Source organism: Protopterus annectens, chromosome 3.part0, assembly GCF_019279795.1.
Source record: "Protopterus annectens isolate FY-2018-M chromosome 3.part0, PAN1.0, whole genome shotgun sequence".
Lineage (NCBI taxonomy): Eukaryota > Metazoa > Chordata > Ceratodontiformes > Protopteridae > Protopterus > Protopterus annectens.
This window is the reverse complement of record NC_056731.1, coordinates 1,977,122,690-1,977,147,689: the sequence shown is the minus strand read 5'-3', so window position 1 is coordinate 1,977,147,689 and position 25,000 is coordinate 1,977,122,690.

Here is a 25,000-nt window from a genome sequence, read left to right as displayed (position 1 = left end):
AGAAACAATAATAGGTCACAGTAAGAAGGTGAAAAATGTAATTGCTTTTCTAGGTGACTGCTCTGGGGCTAGGCCAGATACCAAAGTCATAGAACCACTCACTGTATGTTTCCAAGTCAGTAGAATCCTGTGCGTCTCATTATCATCTCTTTCAAATTGTTGCCCAAGTCCATTAATAAGCTATATGAGTGACAGGATTGATTTTGAGGTTGAAATGTGTTAATCTGAGTTATGTTTTATAGACTTCATTCCACGTTTCATATAACATTTTATTTTATTTTATCATATTGTTAAACTTTATTGTTTGCTTTATTTAATGTTGACATCCTGTCATGGGTTTGACATTAAATGTGTTGTTTAGATCAGTTTACTCATTTGATTAATAAATTAATGAATGAACAAAGTAACTGTGACTGACAGTTGTTGAACCATGTGTTAATACTGTAATATTGGCTACTGCCAACTGAAGCATAAACAACATTGTCGTGGCTGAGGAATTTCATCCCCTATTACTAGTTTGTCTATCATTTCAGTGCAGACAATCGAAGGATTTTTCAATATTCCTATGTGCAGTGCAGAATCTAATAAGTGCTATGATGCTTTTCTCTGTCTCCAGTTTAGAGTGTCCAATCCACCTGCAGCATGTCTTTGGGATGTGGAGGGGAGGAGAGAACGGGAGGAGCAGCGACCAGACAGGGAGGACATGCAGACCGCAAGAGAAGGCACCCCAGCCGAGGATCGAACCGGAGAACCTCTTGCTGTGAGGCAGCAATGCTAACCACTGCACCACCGTGGCAGCCCTGATGCTTTTCTCTGTCTATTGTTCCTTATTTGTTTGAGCTGTTTTTTTTTAAATTAATTTATTAATAAAAAGCTATGCAAATTATTCTTATTAAACTATGGCCCAAATTCATTTAGTGCATTCCCTAACTGACGTCATCCCACGGAAAATGTTGAGGGGCATACATAGATTTTAATAGGCTTACACTCATATATAGTTAATGGTGAAGCCATTAAAGTCTGTAAATTCAATTCATCCCCATCTATTCCCTACACCAACATCACGGCAATAAATTACAATATATGTTTTCACAAAGAGAATTATAAACAACAGGGGCACAGACTGTAGAAACTAATGGAGGGGAAAATAAGTCACAGCATGCCATGATGCAGAATGTAAGGGAAAGATAGTCACAAATCACCTCAAGATTGAGCTTCAAAGGAGCTCCACCTTTTTTGTTGATTTGATTCCCTTAGTAACTATTTGTATTTGTATACCACGCAACTCTGAGCAAGTTCCTTTAGCAGTTATCACTGGCTACCCTGAAAAGAAGCAGTTGCACCTTAAATTTACATAATTAATCAATAACAAACAAAAAATATTCCCAGTTTTCCCAAAAATTCTAAATTACACTGCCTGCGCTCTGTCCACAAACATAATTATAAATCCTCTGCCTTAATATACAGCTCATGTGAAATGATACTGATATTCTCTCAGTTCCTCAAAAAAGTCAGTTATCCAATAATAACATTAGTCTTAGTTTCAAACTCTAATCAATGAGAAAACAAAGCAAATCAGTGTTTGTGAAAGAAAAACAACACAATTAAACAAAGCATATTTCTTAGTAACTCTTAATTGTTCATTATAAAATCAGTTTAGTTTAATAAAATCATTGGGCTAGTGCTCTCACACACACACATACACAAACACACACACACGCACGCACGCACACACACACACACACACACACACACACACACACACACACACACACACACACACACACTTTTCCGCAACTGACTGTATTCAGTGGTATATCCCAGCATCCCACAGTGACTTTAAAATTCAAATATTGCCTCGTGTCACCTCCTGACCTTAGGTACTGCAACTGATTAACCCATCATCACAACACAATTCAATTCTCTGCCTGGCAAATATCCTCTGCAAACAGTGACTTTGCTTATCTCACTACTCAATGGCAGGCAAGTAATTTGTAATGTTTCTATACCTCCCCCAAGCTGCTGCTAATTTATCATTTTAGTTGTCAGAGAGCAAACATGAAGCATACAGTACAATCAATGTAATTAACAATGTAATCTTTCTTTTGGACATTGATGTATTCTTATAAAACCTATTGTGGGAATCTAGTCTATTAATCTTTTTGAACATGTGATGACAGTTGCTTGGGCTAATATATGCTATCATACATGAGTTAGTATTTGCCTATCTGTATGTATTTGTTTTGGACCATAAGTGCATGTGTGTGTATCTGTGTGTGTGTGTGTGTGTGTGTGTGTGTGTGTGTGTGTGTGTGTGTGTGTGTGTGTGTGTGTGTGTGTGTGTGTGTAGAAATGGCAGGAACATAATAACCATGTGTGATGTTCCTTTTTTTCTTTTCTTTTTTTAAGCCATCATGCAGCTTCATATTTTATAATGTCATGCATTTTGAGTTGCCTAGGAAATTCCAGAAGGCCTGGTTGATATTTCTTGTTATGGGAAGTGTCATAACTGCAAAGCAGACACAGAATATTTGTAAAATTGCTCTGAAGCCTTCCACCCATCAGTGATTGTTTAATTTCATCAGCATTACCTTATTGCTGCAACAAATGGATACCCTTTACTCAGTCTGACTTACACCTTTTTTTAAGGTTACAAATCCTGCTAAAGATGAAGCTGTTGTCACTAACAGGCATTTCATTCAATGACAGCTTCCCAAAATAAATTAAGTGATGTCTTCTTCACTATAACTAATGAGTGCAATCCTCCCCTTTTTTAATCAAAAGCATTTTTATTCAGTATCAGTGAAACTGTATACAGCCTTGGCAATCCACATGCACAGTGCCTTTAAGAGCACTCCACTAGTGTTTGACTCCATTACCTTGCTTCCCAAACTCATGTGACATAGGAGTCTGGCCTACTTCCAGTAGTCATGTTCTCTTCACTGTTTAGTTCATACATTCTTCCTTTGTTATCTACACAAAATGATAGAAATGATAATTAAAAACAAGATGAGAACAAACACAAGAAAACTTCTTCTTCTTTCGGCTGCTCCCGTTAGGGGTTGCCACAGCAGATTAACTGTTTCCATTTCTTCCTGTCTTCTGCATCTTGCTCTGTCACACCAACTGCCTGCATGTCCTCTCTCACCGCATCCATAAACCTTATCTTAGGCCTTCATCTTTTCCTGTTACCTGGCAGCTTCATCCTTAGCATCTTTTTCCCAATATACTCTGCATCCCTCCTCAGCACATGTCCAAACCAACGTAATCTTGCCTCTCTGGCTTTGTCTCCAAACCTTCCAACCTGGGCTGACCCTCTAATATACTTATTCCTAATCCTGTCCATCCTCGTCGCACCCAGTGCAAATCTTAACATCTTCAAGTCTGCCACGTCAAGCTCTGACTCCTGCCTTTTTGTCTCCAACCCGTATAACATAGCTGGTCTCACTACCCTCTTGTAGACCTTCCCTTTCACTCTTACTGGTACTTGTCTGTCACAAATCAGTCCTGACACTCTTTTCCACCCACTCCATCCTGCACAAGAAAACTTAAATAAATAAAATGCATGTCTTCTATAGTTTTATAATGGCATTTGGCATTAATCTGGTCTCATAGTAGAATTATCTCGAAAATCATCATTGATCACACACTTCTGAGATGCAAGTTATTACTCATCTACACGCTGTAGTGCCTGAGAGGGTTTACTTTTAAGAAAGCCACTTGAAATGTTGGGACTTGCTCCATATGGATATTGAATGGCTGAAACAACAGCCTTAGATTATATTCTAAGTCCAAGATGCCATTTTTTGGAATATTACCTTTTCTCTGAGGTATGGTGATCTTGGAGTTGGTATATATATATATAAATTCAGGGGATGTGAGTTGCATGGGGTGCTTGCTCCCCTGCAAAAAGAAGTTTCAAGGAGAAGATTGATTTTTAAGACTCACACTTCTACTGCGTTTTTGGCCTTTTTTTGGCTTTTAGCACTCGGTATTTTGAATGTCAGCATTTCAATAGGAAGCTTTAATTTACTACCCTTTTTATATAGCTACAGTTGCAACTCATTGGAACTGGGTCATTTTCTGTCCCTCTGATAGGCCAGTGTAGTGCTTCCATATTAACCACTTCTCATAGATCCTAACACTCTTTTCCTTTCTCAAAGCTTTCCTCTTCACCCCTGAAAGCACTAATCAACAAACTCCTTTCTTGTTGGTGGTGTTTAACTTTTTCAGTGCTGACAAATGTCTGGGAGAGTAGGGCTAGCTACCAGACTAGATTTAGCATGAGTGGTTGGAGGTGGGAACTTACCTGTTGTCACTTCTTTTGACAGGAGGATCTCTTTGTCAGCTACACTTCTCAGCATGTTCTGTATGTCTGTCGTAAACCTGTCAAGGGAATTGCAACTCCATAAAATATGTTGTCATGTTCACAACACACCCTCTTGATATCTCCTCCACCCTGGCTCAACATTAAGGAACATCTTAATCAGTTTGTTTGGAGTGAAAAAAAACTTATGCTGGCACTTCCAACAGACAAATCCTATATTTCAGGTCACTGAGTCCAACAGAAAATCCTATATTTCCTGTCACTGAGTGCCACCTTGGGGAGGCATGTGTCATCCTCATGATATCTTGTATCAGATATCTCCCTCTGTACAAAATGATGCCACTTCTTCCTTTAGTTTTTATTCAAATACATCAAACTCTGATCCGCACAGATTATTAAATGTCGATTTCACACGCCGCCATCTTTGTTTACTCTCACCTCTATTGTAGGCAATTCTTCTCTGCATTGCCTTGCCCAGAAGAGCTCACTAAATTGTCTTATCATTCCTTCATGCAGCATTTTACTTTTTCCAGGTGCTTCAACATCCCTCTCAACCTCCTCAAGCTTTTAGTTCATCTTGCACTCCTAGGTGATGCCAACAACATATTTTGTTTGCTCCTTTGCACCAGCTTACTGTTTTTCCTTTCTCTTCTATCTTAGAGGCCTCTATTGGCAGGTTGTCTTGCTTCCAGTGGGAGTGTACTTCGCTGGAAAATAACTTCTTCATCTGTGAACTAGCATCCTGTAACAATGAAAAATTGAATGTAACTACTCTGTTCCCCCATACCAACTGAAAAAAAATCCCTGTTCTTCATTGAAGGGTCCTTTTACATTATCATATCCTTCCACTTAGGTTGCTATGACAGGATTTGTTATGTATCATAAAAGGTCATGGTTAACACCTTATTGTATTTGCCAGTCCGTTTCCATGCTACCTAAGGTCTCTTATCTCACGCACAAAATTCATCATCCATCCCTCTACATTCGTAATTTGCTGCTTTTATGAGAGGGTGCTAAAAGGCTTTTCCTAAATATAACACATGATAGAGGACATGAAACTACAGAACGTGGACATCCTGATCAAAGTCCAGATTCAAAACCTTCCATCCTGGTAAGACCACCTTTGTTTTTTATTTATTTATTTATTTATTTATTTGGATAGCTTTCATAATACTTTTCTTCCATGATTCCTCTTCACTTCTATTAGGATATTGTGTGGATACCACACACACACACACACACACACACACACACACACACACACACACACACACACACACACACACACACACACACACACACACACACACACACACCTAATGTTTATGTCTAGTGCTTAGGCTGTACTTATATTTAACTTGTACCTAGATATCAGGCCAAACTTAGACAGCATCTTTCACAACTTCTGCAAGTCCTCCTTTGGATTATTCTCAGTCAATATTACATCATCCATATACAATTTCCATTTCAGGTGTAGGGAACCACCCCTCCCCCAGTAATATCCACTAATCTGTGACTCTCTTATTGTGGATGCCAACAGCTCTAAATATAATGCAAAGTGCAGAGAAGAGAGGAGACAGCTCTGTGTGGTGCCCTTCACGATAGGGATATTATAAGATAAAAGTGCCCAAAATTTCACCTTGCAGTCGTCCCTTCCTGTATAGTCAGAAGCAGTTCAATGAATTCCAGTGGGAAATTCATACCTTTTATGACTGCAAAATAAGCATAATTATTCCACCTGGTTAAAACTTTTTTCTGTGACCAAACATATTGCAGCTGCTGGACAATTTTTACTATAGGCATTTTAAATCATTTCAGGGTTCTAATTAGGTTATCAGCTATATGTCGGCCATCCACAAAACCTGCTTGATCAAAGCACAGCAGACAGGGTCCTACTTTATTGAGTTTTACAAGTCAAATAAGAATAAACAGTATGTAGTTGTGATATAACACTGAAATAGGCAACAGGAGGATGATAGGGTGATTTTCTTACCCTTCTTGGGTATCATGCACCATGCCTGGTTTTCTTACCTTTCTTGGGTATTGAGCATCATGCCTTCCACATCACCCTCCCTTCTATAATTGATACAGCCCCTGGTAATGGTCCATCTCTAGTACCACCGATGGCACGTCACATTTGACTGGGTATCTAGCAACCTGTATGTTGCTGTCTGGTGTTTTGGCTGTGTGACTGCAGCTTCCATACCAGGGTACTCAGTCCCTTCAATGAAGTGGAAAAAATACAGCTGCTGGATGTCAATCTGTCTTATTACAAGCCTTGTGTCCTCCCTCTGTTATGTATCTTGCATTAATTCCTTTTCACTTTCTTTTTCCTCCTCCACAACCTTACCGCCATTTGTAAAACCCTCATTTGGACATAAAACTGTCACTGTTTCTGTCTGTCTTCCTCCATATAAGTTTTCTACAACTCGCCAATTTTCTGAACTATGCCTTTTGGTATTCTTAGCACTTTATTTTGAAATAGGAGTCAAGTTTCTGATTTGCCTTTGTATATTCTCCCTTATTCTGTAACTGTAATTTTCCTTTTCTGTGTTGTAGGCAGGGATTATTCAATGTTTAGACAATTTGGACTCATCCAGTACTTGCATTTCATCTTTACATGAGCATGGTCAGAGAAAGTCCATGGTCCTATCTCTACCTCGATAACGCATCCAGCAAAGTCCTGCTAGATTTAACCTCTGCTTACCCAAGACCAGGCTGCATGTCTTTCAGAGTAGTAGGCAAAGACTGAGAGTCTACCAACTTCCCCTGGGGAGTGTTGCCTATATCTTTTAGTTACAGATGTTGCAACAAAACCCTAGTGAATTTTTCTATCTTGGTAATCTTATGCCCATTCAATGTTTACTTCTGATAGAGGAAGGGATGTCCAGCTGTGCCATGAGCAGATCACAGTTGCCCCCTTTCTTCCTCTTACTGATACCACACAGACTGATATTTTTATGGCTGGTTAAATCCTGTTAATCTTGCAGCATGGCCTTCAAAAGGTTGAGCCTGTCATCTTCTACTTCCAACTAGAGTTATAGCTGCTCTGTTTCTGACAGTGTGTCCATGTGGTTACTAAGGACACTGCCCATCTCTGACACATTAGTCGGAGATTCTGTAATAAACTTTTCTATGGTAGAGTTCATTTTTCTTAATTCACACAGTACCTCTTTTATTCTGACCTGATGTTCATTAGCCAAATCAGTTGGCATAATGGTTATGGTCTTCATTTCCCATGTACAATGTATAAGGTTTGGTCCTGATCTCCAATCAATCCCTGTTTGGATTTTACATGTTCTCCCTGTGTCTCTGTGGGGTTTCTCCCATCTCCAAAAAAAATGCTGAATGTTTCCATCTCAAACTCACCAAAAGCATCACGCTGTGGGCAGCAGCTCAGACTCTACATTATGCCCTACTGAGGAAAGAATTGTACAGACCAACTACTTTGGGCATCTTTTGTGTTGCACAGTTACCTCAAGACAGGAGAACAAGATTCACAGACTGACAGGACTAGCCACTCAGCAGTGTAAAAAATGGCTCAAAGTGATTTCATCATGTTGAATGTTGTCAAATGGATATTTGCCAGTAATAAGTGGGTTAAGAACCTGACCTACTCAAACCTATGCCAGGGATCCATGCTAACAGTGGGAGGGGTCTATGTGCCCCTGTTAGCCAGTGTGTGTCTGCCATAAAGACCAACAGCCCTGGTTCAATAAGCCACTGGCTGGCTGGTATCCAGTTGTCCAGCTAGAGTTACCTGGGATAGCTCTGTTGAGCTGGTAGAGTGCCACTGATGCCTTGTTCTATGCTGTTGCAACTCCCTTCTTAACTTCTTTCTTAGCCAGCAAGTATTCCATCTTTGCCTAACAAACATAAAGTCACAATAAAAGAGGTGTTGTGTGAATTAATAAAAAATTAACTTCAGCATAGAAAAGTTTATTACAGTATCTAAGACTAGTGTAATGTCTTCCCTGGTAAAGCCAGACCAGAAAATGGTCTCCTTTAAAATAAAAATAAAACCTGGACCCCCAGCTAAACATGGAATATTCAGGAACTGCTCTAAGGCTAATCTCCTGCTATTAAGTAATAACCTGGCAAAATCTAAAGCCCCCATAAACCCTGAGAAGACTGCTGCCTATGCAGAACTGTTCACAGAAACCATGAACAAGCATGTTAATAGCTGCATAGAGGCAGCTGTACCCACCAAGAAGAAGTACAGAACTTATTCAAAAAACAAGCCATCATTGTGGAATCACAACATCAGTAGGCTGTATAACAGAAGAAAGAACATCATGGCAAAAATTAGGAGGTGCATCACCCAGCAGGATAAAAGCACTCTCATCAAACTAAATAAACAACTCAGAGGACAATTAAAGTCTACCAAAGCCAAATTTGATGTAAGTTTGGCCTCCCATGCCAAAGACAACTACAAAGCATTCTTTAGCTATGCTTGCAACCTCAAAGGCAATACACAATTGTGTGTAGAGCTCATTGTAAATGGAGACACCTATACTGACCCAGAAGGTATAGCAAACCTCCTGGCTGATAAATTAATCTGCAACTTTACACCCCCCCCCAAACTTCCCTCAGGAAATATCATCAAATATAACTCCCCTTACTATCACTAGGGAAGAGGTCCTTAATGCTTTCTATAAGTCCAAGAACACTGCATCAATGGGGCCCAGACAATATCTCAGGATGCCTTCTAAATAGCATGAAACATGACCTATCAGTGCCTCTGGAATTACTATTTAACTGTAGCATCCAAACATGAATAGAGAACAGCAACAGTCATCCCTCTGCACAAAGGTGAGCCTGAGTTTGGGATGTTTGTTCTGATTAGGTCAAAAAGAGGGTGGTTGTTTGAAAAAAGGTTATGTTTTGTGTAGTCTTTCACTACTTGAATAAGATCATGAGATTCTTGCATGGATGTCAACAATTCCAAAAATGAAAGGGTTGAGTAGGTTTATATTGAAGTTATTTATTATTATAATGGCTTTAGTAAGAGTTAATTGAGAAGTGGTATCATCTGAAAGTAATTTAAAATGGTTTTGGTTTAATTATTGGAACGTATGCAACAGCTTGTGCAATAATTTTAGACAGAATATTTATGGCTGTTGTCAGTAGTATACACACTGCACCCATCACACACAATTCAAAGCAGACATACCAACCCACATATGCTGCGGCATGTACATGTAACCTTCCTAAACCACAAAGACCTCTTAGATGAAGTACACATAATAAATACCCTCAGCAGCCCCAAATGTGCTCTTTCAAAACAACACCCACATCAACACAAAGAGCTATATCTCATGGAGCCTCTACCTCTAAGCCCATAAGGCAAGCCACCACACAATCCAACATTCTAGTCATTGGATACTCCGTTGTGAGACACACTGATGTCCTTCTCACCAGGCTGAGTAAGGAGAATATTATGGTCTGTTGCTTATCAGGGGCTATGATGTGCCACATTACGCAGGCATGTAGGCCATTGGCCCACAATTACCAATATGACTCAGTCATAGCCCATGTGGGAGTAAATTACCTGAGACATATCTCCCTAGACTATATGAAGAGAGACATCATTGAGCTCTTGGAATATGTGTCTCAGACTGGTATGAGCTTAGTACTGAGCAGCATTTTATCTTCTCCAAGGATGATGCAACAATATGAACAAAAGATGATTGACTTTATTAATTGGCTTAGTTTCTGGTTTCATTCTAAGGGGGTGCAATATTTGTCAGCATGGAAGGAGATGGTCAACAGACCATGCTGCTTTGCCAGGCATGGTCTGCACTTCTCCCCTCTAGGCATTTGAATATTTGCTAAAACATTGTCTTTGTCAACAGTGCCTTTTTTAGGCAATGCCAAACTGAAAGCACTTCTTATATAGCAAATCAAAACCAAGAAAATCTAAAGGTATTACTGCTCAGTGCTAGGAGTCTAAACAAAAAACTCCACTCCCTAGAAGCTCTCTTTATCCTAGAGAATGCTGATGTGTGAGTAGTCACTGAGACATGGAGTAAAGCCTTGGAGAGCAAGGTTATAATGCATTCCACACATTTAGGCCAGCTACTTCAGAGGTAGGGATAAAGGTGGAGCTGTCTCTATTTACATCAAAAATACATATACTTCAAGGCTGGTTAAACAGGACAGTGCACTTGGGTTGCTCCATGTTCAAATCACCACAGGTAAATTACAATTTCACTTCATTGCAAGCTATGTGTCCCCCTCTATGACCCAGGAAACCCATACCATGTATTTAAACTTATTAAAAACACTAATCATTCAACCCAATACCATATTCATGGGGTAACTTTAATTACCTCACTATTAACTGAGAATTCTATATGACACCAAATGTACATACACAGAGATTCCTGGATTTTGTAAACATAAAATCCTTGGACCAGATAGTCAATACACTGACCAGGGGTGCAACCATATTGGATCTGGTCCTCATTAATATGGAAGACTGCTGCACACCCCTTACTGTAATGTCTCCCTTAGTAAGGTCAAACTACAAAATGGTCTGCTTTGAAGTAAAAATAAAACCTGGACACCCAGCTAACCCTGGAATATTCAGGAACTACTCTAAGGCCAACCTCCTGCTATTAATTGAGAACTTTTTAAGTCCCCATAAACCCTGAGAACACTGCTGTCTATGCAGAACTGTTCGAAGAAACCTGGATAAGCATGCTAATATCTGCATAGAGGCACCTGTACCCACCAGGAAGAAGTACAGAATTAACTAAAAAAATAAGCCACCCTGGTGGAATCACAAAATTAATAGGCTATATAACAGAAGGAAGAAAACCATGGCAAAAATTAGGAGGTGCAACATTCAGCAGGACAAAAACTAAACAAACATCTCAGAGGACAAATAAAGTTTACTAAAGCCAAATTTGAAGTAAGTTTGGCCTCCCAGGGCAAGGACAGCCACAAAGCATTCTTTAGCTGCGTCCGCAACCTCAAAGGCAATACACAACTGTGTGCAGAGCTCATTGTAAATGGAGCCATCTATACTGAGCCAGAAGATATAGAAAACCTCCTGGCTGATAAATTCAGCTCCAGATTTACCCCTCTCTCCATGAAGGTTCAGTGCATTAATCAGACTTTGGTTTCAGCAAGCAGCATTCATCATTTTAAATAATTTTTCAGTGGCAAGCTTAGTCTGTATCCGAATACAGGGGGAGTGGTGCCTTGTGTGAGATCACTCCAGTAAAGGCACAGTAACTAAAATATATGTGTAAATGCTCAACAGGAGCACTTCAGTTTTCTACAGTTTGTAGAAGTACAGTTCCCAGATGTCTGGATCTGGGGTGAGACTGCCATGCAGGATGGTCACAGTGATATAAATTCTCCAAGCCGGTGAATTCCCAGGTTTTGAATCTACAAGTGATAGCTTCATTTCACCAGTTTTTCAAGTAACTACAGAAGTTTTCCAACCATCTACAGTAAGCAGTTTGGCCACCTGTCTCCCTGTGGACTAGTAAGAACTCTTTCTGTATTACATGCAGTATGGATGCCATTAGAGGTCATAGTAGAAAATATAAACAGAGTTTTACTCTTAATGTATCAGGACAACAAGATAACATTTGCGACAGACTACAGAGTTGGTATAAATAGCATATTACCAAATGTAAAACCTTATTAGGACAAGCTGATAGTCAAGCATTATGCAAATGGATTACATTTGACTGGTACCTTAAACAAAAACATGTGTGATATGACAGTAAATGATTATTGTGTAAATCATATGAAACTGTTTTCTGTGTAAACCATAAAAAAAGATCTTTTAATAGTAAAAAAACAGAAGAGGGTAATATGCTTACATTATATCCAGATGTTAAACAGTTATGTCCTGTCACCACATGTGAAACAATTTCAGAGTTAAAACAGCAGTCAAATCAATTACTGACAAAATCTCCTGTAGATCTTATTATACGTTTTAGAGAGTATGTACAAAAGTCTAATAAAGCCACTGTACAGCATAAAACAGATAAGGACAGGGAGAAGGTTCATGGTGAACTGACAAAATAATTTAAATGTACAGAAGCTTTAGAGTCAGCAGAACAGGTTACTGAGAAATATCAGACAGCCCATGCAGAATTACAAGTCAAGACAAATCTGGTTAGTAAAGAGTAAAAGAAAGAAATTCCAGACCTAAAACAGCAGTTAGCTATGGTGGCAGAAAATAATTTACATCATACTACTTTACATTTAAAAATGGGTAGCATACACAGCAGGATCAGATGTATGGACACATGTCTTACTTAAATGCGTTTGGATTTTTATTCCCCAATATTTTAAAACTTTCATCCAGTTAAACCAAAATGCTTATAAATTAGACAGTAAAGTAGGGTGTAAGACTGCCATTCTCATGGCATACAAATTGGGACAGCTTCTCATAGCTAAGCTGTTAGATAATTTAAAATCACCATTTCAGATAAATTAATAAAGCAAATTGACTATTTTAAGTTAGTGCTCCAGAAAATATGTCAAAATGTAAATAAAGAAAAACAGAACAGTTCTAGTGCATAAAAATCAAATGAGAGTAGTTAAAAGCAGTGAAGACATGAAGTCACAAGAGTGATATGCATGTATTGTCTTTTCACCTGAAGTGTAACTGTTTAAAATGCACAAGAGCAAAAGGCAAACAACAGCAAATGTAAATAATGTTTAAATATATCTGTTTTAAGCATGTGTTAGTTAAACAAACATCTCTTTTGTTTTTTTTACAGTTTTTTGAAATTGTATAATAGCATCAGAATAACAGAGACTCCAGCAGAAAAAGTATACAGAAGTAATATTACTAATATAAAGTTGTACTGGGTACATGATACTACAAATAGAACTCAAGGTAACTTCTCTTTTTCTGAGGGATAAAAATGTCATGTTAAAAACCTTTCCTTAAACCAGAGTGTAACTGTCTAAAAAACAGCCAGAGGTCAAGCATGTGTTCAACTCTCACAGCATGAAACAGATGTATCTTTACAAAACAATACTGCAATAAAATGCTGCATACTACAAGGGGAAAGGGCACTCTTTCAATTCAACATTAATTGTGTAAACAGTACTACAGAAGGGTCTGAAATACAACTATGGAAGAAAAATATATTAGCCTGCATCAAAGATTCAGTAATTATTAAAAGACAACCTTGCCTTTTTATTGTCATCAAGTGATTACAGTACCATCAACATGTACAGTAGTGGGACAAAAATGCCAGAAAACAGTAATACATTTAATGTGTCAGTAAATGTTTAATTAGCAAGCTTCAGCTTAATATTAAATGTCACTAAGTTTGCAAACCGGACTAACTGTGCATTACAGTCCATGTATGTACAAATGCAAAAAAAAAAAAAATTCTGTGGAAGCAAAACCAATAGTAAATAATAAATATGCTTAGTGTATGCTGTACAGCAAATGGTTTAATATGTAAAAAACATTCTCCAGTGTATAAACCATGTTTTCTGCAACACTCTGTAAATCTTTGTAAATAGGCAATTTTGCCATCAAGTTTTAAAATGTTCACAGATATTGCTCCTCAATTCATTTGTATTGTTTGAGTTTTTCTAAAGAAACACCCTTTGTGGGCTGTCTTAGTAATATCACTCATTTAGTAAGGCATAACAAAACTTTCATGTTTACTCCAGAAAGTAAAATGTGTGTCTTTTAAAAAAATCCTCAAGTAGTCTGTTTCTAAATTCTTTGTATGAGGTAGTTAACAAAAGTAAACAGTTAAAAAAATAATTCGATGTAAATGTAGTCACCTCTTAGGTAAACGCTCCTTCTCCAAACAGGTATATAAAACAATGTAAAAATAAACAGTGGGAAGGAGCGAAGCAGAATGGGATATCCAAAGTCATGTAAACATCCAGCTGGAAGATCTAGTCAACCAGGATAAATCCTCATAAATCACGAAGTCTGGTAATGTATACACAAAAAGCTTTATTGTATCAGACAAGCGCTTTTGCTAACTGGAGCTTCTTCAGATTTATATCATGATACACAGAATAAAACCACCCATAATATAGGCATACCAATAAATCAATTAAGCTAATTATTCATTATTGAATCACTCATTGCATACTTAAAAGGGAAATATCAGAAAAGAATGATCCTCAATGATGAATGACAATATACAAAAATGTATATGTTCACATTAAAAGCCACAATGAATTATATAGTGATTCATGTGTTCATATCATGAAAAAATTCAACATTAAAAAATTTTTTAAAAAATTTTTAAATAGAACATGTGAGTGCCGAAGCAAAGCAATATGATTTATACATATGTAGGAAACCAGGCTATACACAGACACATGTGAAGCATGTCAAAGTATTAAGGAAAAAAGACAACTAGGATGAATTACTGTTCATGTATATTAAATGTAACAAAACTCAAATCTCAAAACAGAGACCTTTGTCAAAAATAAGTGACTAATGTATACTGCTTACTTAATGTTCCTACGTCTCCTTAGCCTTGGTTTAATGGAGGCTCCCTCATTTAAACCTGAGCCAGTGTCAGCTCTTAATCGTATGATCCAATCACTCTCTCTACTTTCCATATGACTCCTTATATATCACCACCTCTCTTATTTGGGGTTACTACCTCCAATACCCTAAAGAGAAAGGTGTGTGACTGGTCACAGCTACTGACATGTTTAGCTAAAGATTATTGAATGACCCTTTCTTAATGTGGTACACATGTTCTCTTATTCTATCTCTAAATTTAAGATATACCACATTACATGTCAAGCAATCTGCTTTGACAGTAGTCCTAAAAACTCGTTGTGTATCGGAATGCATGAAGTTAATGGCAGTGTCAATGTAGGAACAAAAATTACAGTGTCCACATGGTGAGGTGTGTCCTATAGTTATCTCATTTTTGATCTCTTTGGGATAGCACAACATTCTCTTAAGATTCTTCTTGTTCTTATATTGAAATTTTGGAGTATCACCAACAATATTCCTAATATCATCATCTATTTGAAATATTGTCCAAAATCTACTAATAATTTCTCTAATCTTATGGTGATCAGATGTAAAAGTAGTGGTAAATTTCACCACAGGTATTGTGTTGGTATCCTTATTAAAATTATCTATATCCTCAGTAGGTCCAAAGTATGGCATAGCAACAGTGTGTCTTAAATCAAGTATGTCTTTCACATTGTTATTTACTTCATCAATGCTGTAACCTCTGTCCATCAACCTACCCTTTAAATTCTCAAGCTCTATGTTAAAACCTTGATCAGTTGGATTCAGTCTAGAGGCTCTGATTGCTTGGCCTTTAATAATATTTTTAAAAACAAAGGAAGGATGCATGCTAGATCTCAGTAACAGAGAGTTACTATAGCATGTCTTCCTGAATACACCAGTGTTAATCAAACCACTGGGTAGTTTCTCGATATATAAATCCAAAAACTCAATTTTATCCACAGAGTGATTCAAAGTAAATGTGAGATAAGTGGTTAAACTATTCATGTCATTCAGCAGTAGTCTCAATTGCTCTACTGTCCCTTTCCATAAAATAAAAACATCATCAACAACGCGCCGAAAAAAGACCACAAATTGCATAAACACTTCTACTTTGAACAAAACATTCTCCTCCCATTGGGCTAGGAACATATTTGCGTAACTATTAGGGCAGGGTGTTCCCATTGCTACACCATCAACTTGCCTATAAATAATGTCATCAAACATGAAAATGTTATTTTCTAGTACTAGTTCTAAAAAATGCACTAGTAAATCTATTTTCACTGTAGTATAATCACTATGTGCTCTCAAATAATCAGATATATAAGTAAGACCAATATTATTGGGAATAACAGTGAATAGCGACTGAATGTCAAGTGTTACAAAAATACATCCATCCAAACCATTGCAGTGTTCAATACAATCATAAAGGTCCAAGAGAAACTGTTTCGAGTCCCTTTGGACATACTTATTATCATTCAGAATAGGCCTTAAATTCTTCTCTATATAAACTGAAATGTGTTCAGTGACCCATCCACGACCAGAGACTATCGGTCTCATGGGTGGGTCATCAGCATGTTTGTGGATCTTAGGGAGCCCATGCATGATGGGAATCATGGGTTTCATGATGGTAAGATATCCATAGAGGTCTCTATCTATGAGTCCACTCAAATGAATATCATATAATGTATCTCCAATCAATCTTATAATGTCTATTGATGTATCTTTAGTGATGACTTGATAGAAACTGCCATTCAACATATCTTTCATGGATGTATAATAATGGTCAGTGTTCATAACTACAACCCGGCCTCCCTTATCTGCCGGTCTAACAACTATAGTGTTATCATTCTGTAGTCTCCTAAGACTGAGCCTTTCTTTGTGTGTAAGATTATCTCCAAAATGAGATCTCTTTCTTAGATTGTCATTATAATATTTATGTAGCTCTTCTTCAGTGAGACGTTGGAAAGTCTCTATTAAAGGATGGTTCACTGGGACATATTCACTAAGGTTTTTAAAAACAAATTTCCTGTCTGGTTGATCTCTTGAGTTATATCCTTTATAAAGTAACTTAAGCATAACATTCCTACAGAATCATTTCAGATCTATTATCGTTTCAGTTCTAGTACTAGTACTTTTGGGAATAAAATTCATCCCTCTACTCAATAACCTAATATCATCGTCAGTTAACATTCTGTCAGATAAATTGTATACTAACATCTGTCCTGATTTGAGTTAAAAAAATAAATTAATCAAGTTAGCAGAAAAGACTGAAGCAGGCACAACACAAAATTGGTAAAATATTTTACAGAATGGTCTGCAAAAGGAAAAAAGTTGCTAAACTGAATTATACACCCAATTCTGGCAGTAATGTTGTATCAAAAGAAAACTAGAGGTTTTGTTTCCTAATGTGTTTTCTGTAAATCATGATGAAATTATGATCTGAACAAAGGATGCATATCAATGTAAACATTTTTGTGTGTTTTAAAAACAAAAAAGGGAGAACTGTTAGAAGTATGTATTTAGACACTTATAATAGTGCATGTACACTTCAGTTTGTTAGAATATATATATAGTAAGATATAGACATTTAGATGCATGTACATTTCTGTTTGCTAGCATATATACATTAAAGGGTTAAGCTTTTCTTAGTCTGAAAAATAAATGCATGCTTTGGCATCCTACTGTGTGTGATGCAAAATGTTCTGTGCTTGGTACAAGCTTCAAGGAGAACTACAGATAAGACTGCCTCCCTGCTCCTGAAAACCAGATGCAAGAATAAGTGGAGACAGGAACAACTACCTAAGTTAAAACATAATTCACCTTGAAAAAAAAACAAAATGCATCTTATCAATAGAGTGTATGACAGCAGGCAAATACCAAAGTACTGACTTTCAAAGTTCCCAGCAGACTGGATTACATCAAAATACTGCTTTCATAAACAGGATCCGAATGGCACAAAAAAAGTGAAAAAGGGACAGGGAAATTGAATTCTGTTAGATCTCTAATTTTTGTTAGATCTAGTACATGCAGGAACACGTATGTTCTGAGGTAACTAAAGAATGGAAAGTTATCATCTGTACTAACAAAAATAAAAAAAAAAACTTAGACATTAAAAGCTGTGAAGTGTAACAGTATAATATCTGTCATCTGTTATAAGAATAAGTTACTTTATTAGTAACTGTACATAAGTTAATACAGTACTGAAAATGTTAACAGACTGCAAGTCTCAGTGCATTAACCAGACTTTGGTTTCAGCAGCAGCATCCTTTTAAATAATTTTTCATCCCCCTCAACCTTCCCTCAGGAGATATCATCAAATATAACTCTCCCTGCTATCACTAGGGAACAGGTCCTTAATGCTCTCTCTAAGACCAAGAACACTGCATTAATAGGCCCAGACAATATAACAGGATGCCTTCTAAATAGCATGAAACATGAGCTATCAGGGCCTCTGGAATTACTTTTTAACTGTAGCCTCCAAACAGGTTTTGTGCCTCATGAATGGAGAAAGGCAACAGTCATCCCTCTGCACAAAGCTGGGACATATACAAACCATGGAAATTACAGACCCATAAGTCTCACTAGTCTTATATGTAAAGCCATGGAAATAATTATCATGGAGATGATCAATAGAGATATAATAAACCTCCAGACACTGGACCCAACCCAGTTTGGTTTCATCAAGGGCAGATCATGCCTACTCAACCTAGTGGACTTCTTTGAGAAGGTAACCAAAGCAATTGATGAGGGCAAGATCATTCACACTGCCTACCTTGACCCAGCCAAGGCATTTGACACAATACCCCACTCACGCATTGTTGAAAAACTCAAAAGGTTAGGTACAAACCCATGGTGGATAGCCAACTGTCTCACAGGCAGGACCCAGAATGTTATGACTGGGGAGTCCAACTCTACAAAAAGGCCAGCCGCAAGTAGAGTCCATCAGGGATCAGTCCTTGGACCACTCCTTTTTGACATTTAGTTCTCAGACGTCAAGGCCATTGTCTGTGGTCTCTGGCTGACTAAATTTGAAGATGATTGCAAGTTAGGCACTGTCATTGAATCTCACACTGACACAAATGTTCTCCAAGAGGGGCTGATACAGACAAGCAACTGGTGCCAGAGCCATGGACTAAACCTAAATGCCAAGAAATTCATAATAGTATCCTTTGAGAAGTCATCCAGCCCTGGTAACTATCTTCATCCAGCCCTGGTAACTATCATATTGACAACACACCCCTTAGAGTTGACCCAATAGTCAGGGACTTAAGGACACACATAGATAGTAATCTAGCCTTTAACCATCACGTGTCTGCAGTGGTGAGGAAATCATTCTATGTTGCTCAACTTATAAACAAAGGTATGGCATCTAAGTCCATGGAAGTCATTGTTCCACTGCATTCAGCATTCATTGAGTACAATGCCCCCTTTAGTATATACCTAACCAGGCATATCCAACAACTGGAACATCCACAGAAGTTGCTCACTAAAACAATAAAAGGTGTACGTAAAATGTCCTATGCAGACCACCTCAAGGCCCTATCCCTGTATTCTGACTCCTACAGACCTTTGAGAGGAGATCTATGCCTGACATACGGGGCATTATCAGACCCAACTGTGATGGATCTCATACATATCAACAAAACAAACAGCACCACAATTACCCATTCTAAAGACAAAACTTGCCTGTAATATAAATAGGACCTGCTGGAAAGATAGGTACATATCCCAGAGACTACCCTATCTGTGGAACAGGCTCCCATCTATGTGAAGCAGAGTTCCTCCCTAACCCATTTCAAGTGCAACTTGGACAATTGGAGGGGAAACCAGAAATTCATGCCTGGTTTGGCACCTATGTCTCTAATGATAACAGATAACCTGTAATTGGTTCATCTCCCAGGGCCATGCTTACACTTATCAAGGGTATCAGAACTTGTCAGAGATTTGGGATGCATGGCTAGACTTATAAAGGTCCTTGTGGTCATTAGTCTAGTAAACTCCTATGACTCAAGGCAATTTTCATACAACTTTGCAGTGAATTGGGGTCCTATTGTCCCTGGAAAAGCTTGAGGACCATCCCTGGCCATTACATTCCTGGGCCTTCTGACTGATGTTCTAGCATCTGTTTTTATATTCTCCTCAGACAAATTAAAATGCCTCAGATCCTCAATTCACATGTTTATAGAAGTTTGTAAAATGCTAGTCAGGGTAGTTATGCATTTGCATGGATTACCAAAGTTTGCTTGTTGAGCCATTGATCTGGGCAGGACTTTTCTCAGATCCTTATCCAACCTACTAAGGGGCTGCAAACTTAAACACCACAAGGTAGGACTTACTAGTCAGATTAAGGAAGACCTACCTTTGTGGAACACCTTTTTATGAAAATACAATGGAGTCAACTTTTGGCAAATCCTTGATTTCATTTTGTTGATTATTGAAGAACTTCTTTCGATTAGATATGAGATGATTTTTACTTCAAATGTAAGCGTATCGGTAGAATTCTAAGCAGTTTTACTAGCGCATTTTTAAGTATAAGTGACTTTTTTCTCAGGATTAGAAACAGACCAAATAATTGACTTGACTTTAACTTTTTGTGTGTCTTAATAGTGTTCATTTACTGACAATGTTTAAAATGGATGAACTTAAATAATCAGTAACATCCTCATCAAGACAAAGGACAGCATAGAGAGAACATTTGTTCCTGCATATCTACAGTAATGTTATAAAGGTACTGAGCTAAAAGTTCTTCTCATTTCTTGATCAGATGAAAAAGTATTTCCTTCACTTTTATATGATTATAAATCAAAAACAGGGGTGTGGTTAGAACAGTCAGAGTAATTACTTCCTTCAGCTAAATAACTTATCAAAGCTAGGGGAATGTATATAATTATACTGGTAGAAATCAGGCCTCATCCTAAACCTGAGAGATTTAGAGAAGTGTGAGTGTATGTATCAGCTACCATCAGCCCAAATCAAAATCGAAAATATAAAATAGTCAATAAAAATCTGTAATCATATTATAACAAAAGGTTGATTCTGCAGCATTCATGACCATAATTTGATAAACAATGAAAAACTTGGATCTTCTTGGTTCATATTTAAGCTAATAACCAAGAAGATGCAAGTTTTTCATTGTTTACAGATTTTTTATTGACTATTTTATATTTTTGATTTTGATTTTATGACATGCTGCCTTCAACCAGGAATTATGTTTTGTCTAGATTCTTTCAGTACTGGCTATGATTAATAGGCTGGAAACCTCTCCTTAACTCAGGATTGCCTAGATGTGTGTTGTGTTATCACACTTCCTGGTCTTATATCTGGTATTTTTGATTTGTTAATTCTTGTAGGTGTGCCACTGACAGTAAAATGATTGGCTATTCACTGTTATTTGAACCAATGGGGACCTCTGTACACTATGATCTGATGAGGGCGAAGTTTCACCAGTAGCACTTATCATTGTAAACAGGCCTTTTTTTGTTTTTGTCTTCTCAAATAAACTTCATTGTTCTATTTTTTTTAATGTTCCAATTGCCTTTTTGCATAAGCCTCAGCCGTGGTGTAGCTTCCGGATTTTCATACTGCTTTGCTCTACTTCGACCTGAAATGCCTTCAGCGTGAGTAGGATATATATTTTTTCTAACACTAACAATACACAGTTGCTGTGAAGAAAAGATACCGATGAATGGAAAGCACATAGGGTGTGGCATTTTTCATGCATGCAAATTATTACAGAAGTTGCACTATACAATAAAAAAGAAGAAGAAAGAAAGAAAATATGATATGTAATGCAACCTTTATGAAATTCAGATTTTTTATTCCATTTTAAGAGACTCAGATAATAACAGATATGATGAATATTTTGCAATTGTGGAGGCTTTTGCCAGTATAATACTTTTGCAGTGTGGTTGCTACAGATGAACAGGAAAACAATGCAAGTCTGTTCGAGGGGGCAGGCTAAACATTAAGGAGAGTTTTATAAAAGAATGTCAGTGTTTACGGCACAGCAGTTAGAGAACTGGAAGAGTCTTTCCTTTCAATTTTTTTAGGAAGAAGACATACTAGGTGACAGCTAAATGCCTAATTCTGTATGGAATGCATCCAAGAGATTTCACCTGTTTTCATACGATCAAAGCTTGCTTAATTTAGCAGTCTGTGATGTTTTGTAATTTTCAGCCAAGGTACACAGAGTGTGGCTTTCATTGGAAACATGGTCTGTTAAATGAAAAAGAATAACCTCCTGTAGCCATCTCTAGAGATTTAAGCATTAGTGATCCTCTATAATTAAGAAATGTTATCATTCAGAACAAGACAAGGAGAGATAGCAGAAAGAAGGGAGAGATAATAACATATCAGAAATGCACTCCTGTAATCCATGCTCCACAAGATAGATCACTCATGTCAGCTGATGGCATTGGCTACAAGTAAAGTGCAAGGATTTTAGAATAAACTAGCATGTTGTTAGTGACTTAAAGCTGCTGATTAGACTGAAATCAACAATGTTCTGAAGTTCTTTATTATGTATTGCTATTGATTTTAAAGAAATATCTAATCAGGCCTGATAGAGTGTTTTAGAAAGGTTTTAAAAAGTAATATATGCATTCAATGTGTGTGTGTGTGTGTGTGTGTGTGTGTGTGTGTGTGTGTGTGTGTGTGTGTGTGTGTGTGCGTGTGCACGTGCACGCGTGCGTGCATGCGTGTGTGTGTGTGTGTGTGTGTGTGTGTGCGTGTGCGCGCGCGCATGCGTGCGTGTGTGTGTGCGTGTGTGTGTGTGTGTGTGTGTGTGCGTGTCCATGCTTTTGTATCTCACAGGTAAAAGTACCCACACATTTTACACATGAAGAACGCAACAAATTGAGTGTAAGTAAAGACTTCTTTGCACACATAATATATCCATTATTTAATGGATAAGTTGGAGAGCACAGTCTTATCACACAAACCCAGAATCTTCACGATGTCTGCCTGCTTAGCATTCTTGATCTCATTGTAACCTTTTGACTTTTTCATTAACATTCCAATTTATGAGCTTCTGTTTGAGTCTGAAATGAAAGTGGAAAAAAAAACAACTGAGCTAATGATGAGTCTTGTTATCCCATCTGAATAATTATATCTGTGGAGAACTATAGAACAGTGAGAACTTTGTTTAAAGTAGTGTAATATTAAGGTAAAGCACTTGTTTTTTTCATAGACCATGCTGCATGATAATTTTCTTCTTGTCTGGAGGAGAGAAATGGTTGTGATGAAAACATAAGAACAGAGACTGATTCTGAAGTCAAGTAAGGGCTTCGGTACCCACCTTGTTTGCTCATTATTTATTGGATAAGCTACAGGTCACAGCTTATTAGCATCTGAGTCACAGTTTTTAAATGACTTTGCTCAGTAGGTGCATGCTGTCAGTCAGGGAAACCCTTAAATCTTGATTTAATTAATATTACAAGTTGTGATTTTCTGATTCTTTTGAAAATGCACAGGAAAAGAAAGAGAGCTAATGATCAGACATTCTTACCTCTGTCTGAAGTATCAGCTGGGGAGAACTTTGAAGTAGAGGGCACAGTATCTGTTTGTATTAATCAGAAGCAAACTGTGGTGTCCCACCGGTCAAGACTAAAACTAAATCTATGATGGATCAGTCCAGTCCCAAGTGTTGGGTAAAATTAGTACCACCTATGTTTTGAGTTTAGTTCAACTCCTACTTTATACAGTACTATCTCATATTAATAGTAGTAACAACTAACAGAAAACTAATACAGAAACTAAAACCAACCTCTAGCTGTTGACCAGCTTCCCAGCACATTACCTAAAACAGCAGCTAATACTGTGGGTTTCTCTCTATCCATAGTGATAACTGGACCTATAGCTGAGAGATATGTCCCATCTATCTGGAAACAAATTATAGCACCACTCCATGAAGGTGGCACACATCAGCAGGCTTTTCTAACTGTAGACCTATTACCATTCTGGTTTCTCTCTATCCATAGTGATAACTGGACCTATAGCTGAGAGATATGTCCCATCTATCTGGAAACAAATTATAGCACCACTCCATGAAGGTGGCACACATCAGCAGGCTTTTCTAACTGTAGACCTATTACCATTCTATTCCTTCTGTCTATCTAATAAACAAATAAATAAATAATTGCAAAGACTCACATTAGTACATTAATTAACTCTTAAAGGGCCATTGTTTTCTTTCCCAAGACACCTTCAAGATGCATCCTGCAGTTGAAAATTACCACCTATCTTGATAATTCGGGTTCAGGCGCCTAGGCATACTTAGGTATTTACAACATGTAGAAGTGTGCTACAGCATGGAGGAAATCCTGCAGGCTACAGTAGTCGCATTTATGCTCTAGTATGTATTTTAGGTAATGTTCCCTAGACACTGTGAAGGGAGTAGTGGTCCACACACACTGATGTTAAAGGCACTGCCCATTGTGCACTGCATTTTTACTGCCACTGACCTGCCCTCTGGCTAGCCTGCTGCTGCCTGCTGTCTCAATTTCCCTTGGGGACCATGGACATTGTTTTCCCTCTGTGCATTTGGTTATTAAAGTTGTGGGCATGGCAACATATTCCTCTCTTTGCCCACAGGAAATTTGCAAACAGTCATATTTATCTGCAGCTGACTGTCACTTCAGCCATATGTCCCCAGTCAAATGCACCACAGGGAAATGTCACACTGCCAAGGCGCATAAACCCTGATAATTCACATCCGCATTGTGATGTCAGCACGCTATAAGAATTCATAAAACACTTAACCTGCTTTGGACCGAAATGTAAAGTTTGCCACCCACTTTAACTACATCCCTTTTCTGACATTATACCAACTCCTGCCCACATATCTCTTATTTCTTTGAACACCATTTCCCACTCCCATTTTGCTGACCCTAGGTGAACTAGAATATTGCATGACTAGTTCCTACTGCTCATAGGTTCATAGGTAAGTACTAGGTTATCTGCCCGAGGGCATCTATAAGCCTAGCCAGAATGTATTGGCTTTCACTGCCCCCTGAGATTAGTTCCCTGTGCCTGTGTTCAGCAGAGCTATTAGTTCCCTGTGTCTCTGTCCAGCAGAGCCACTGCAGTGATCCCTGGGGTAAATTTTCTGTTTTCCATCCACTTATCAAGGTTTCTCTTGAAGAGTGTTAGTGAGGTGCTCTGCCTAATGTAGATTGGAATCCTGT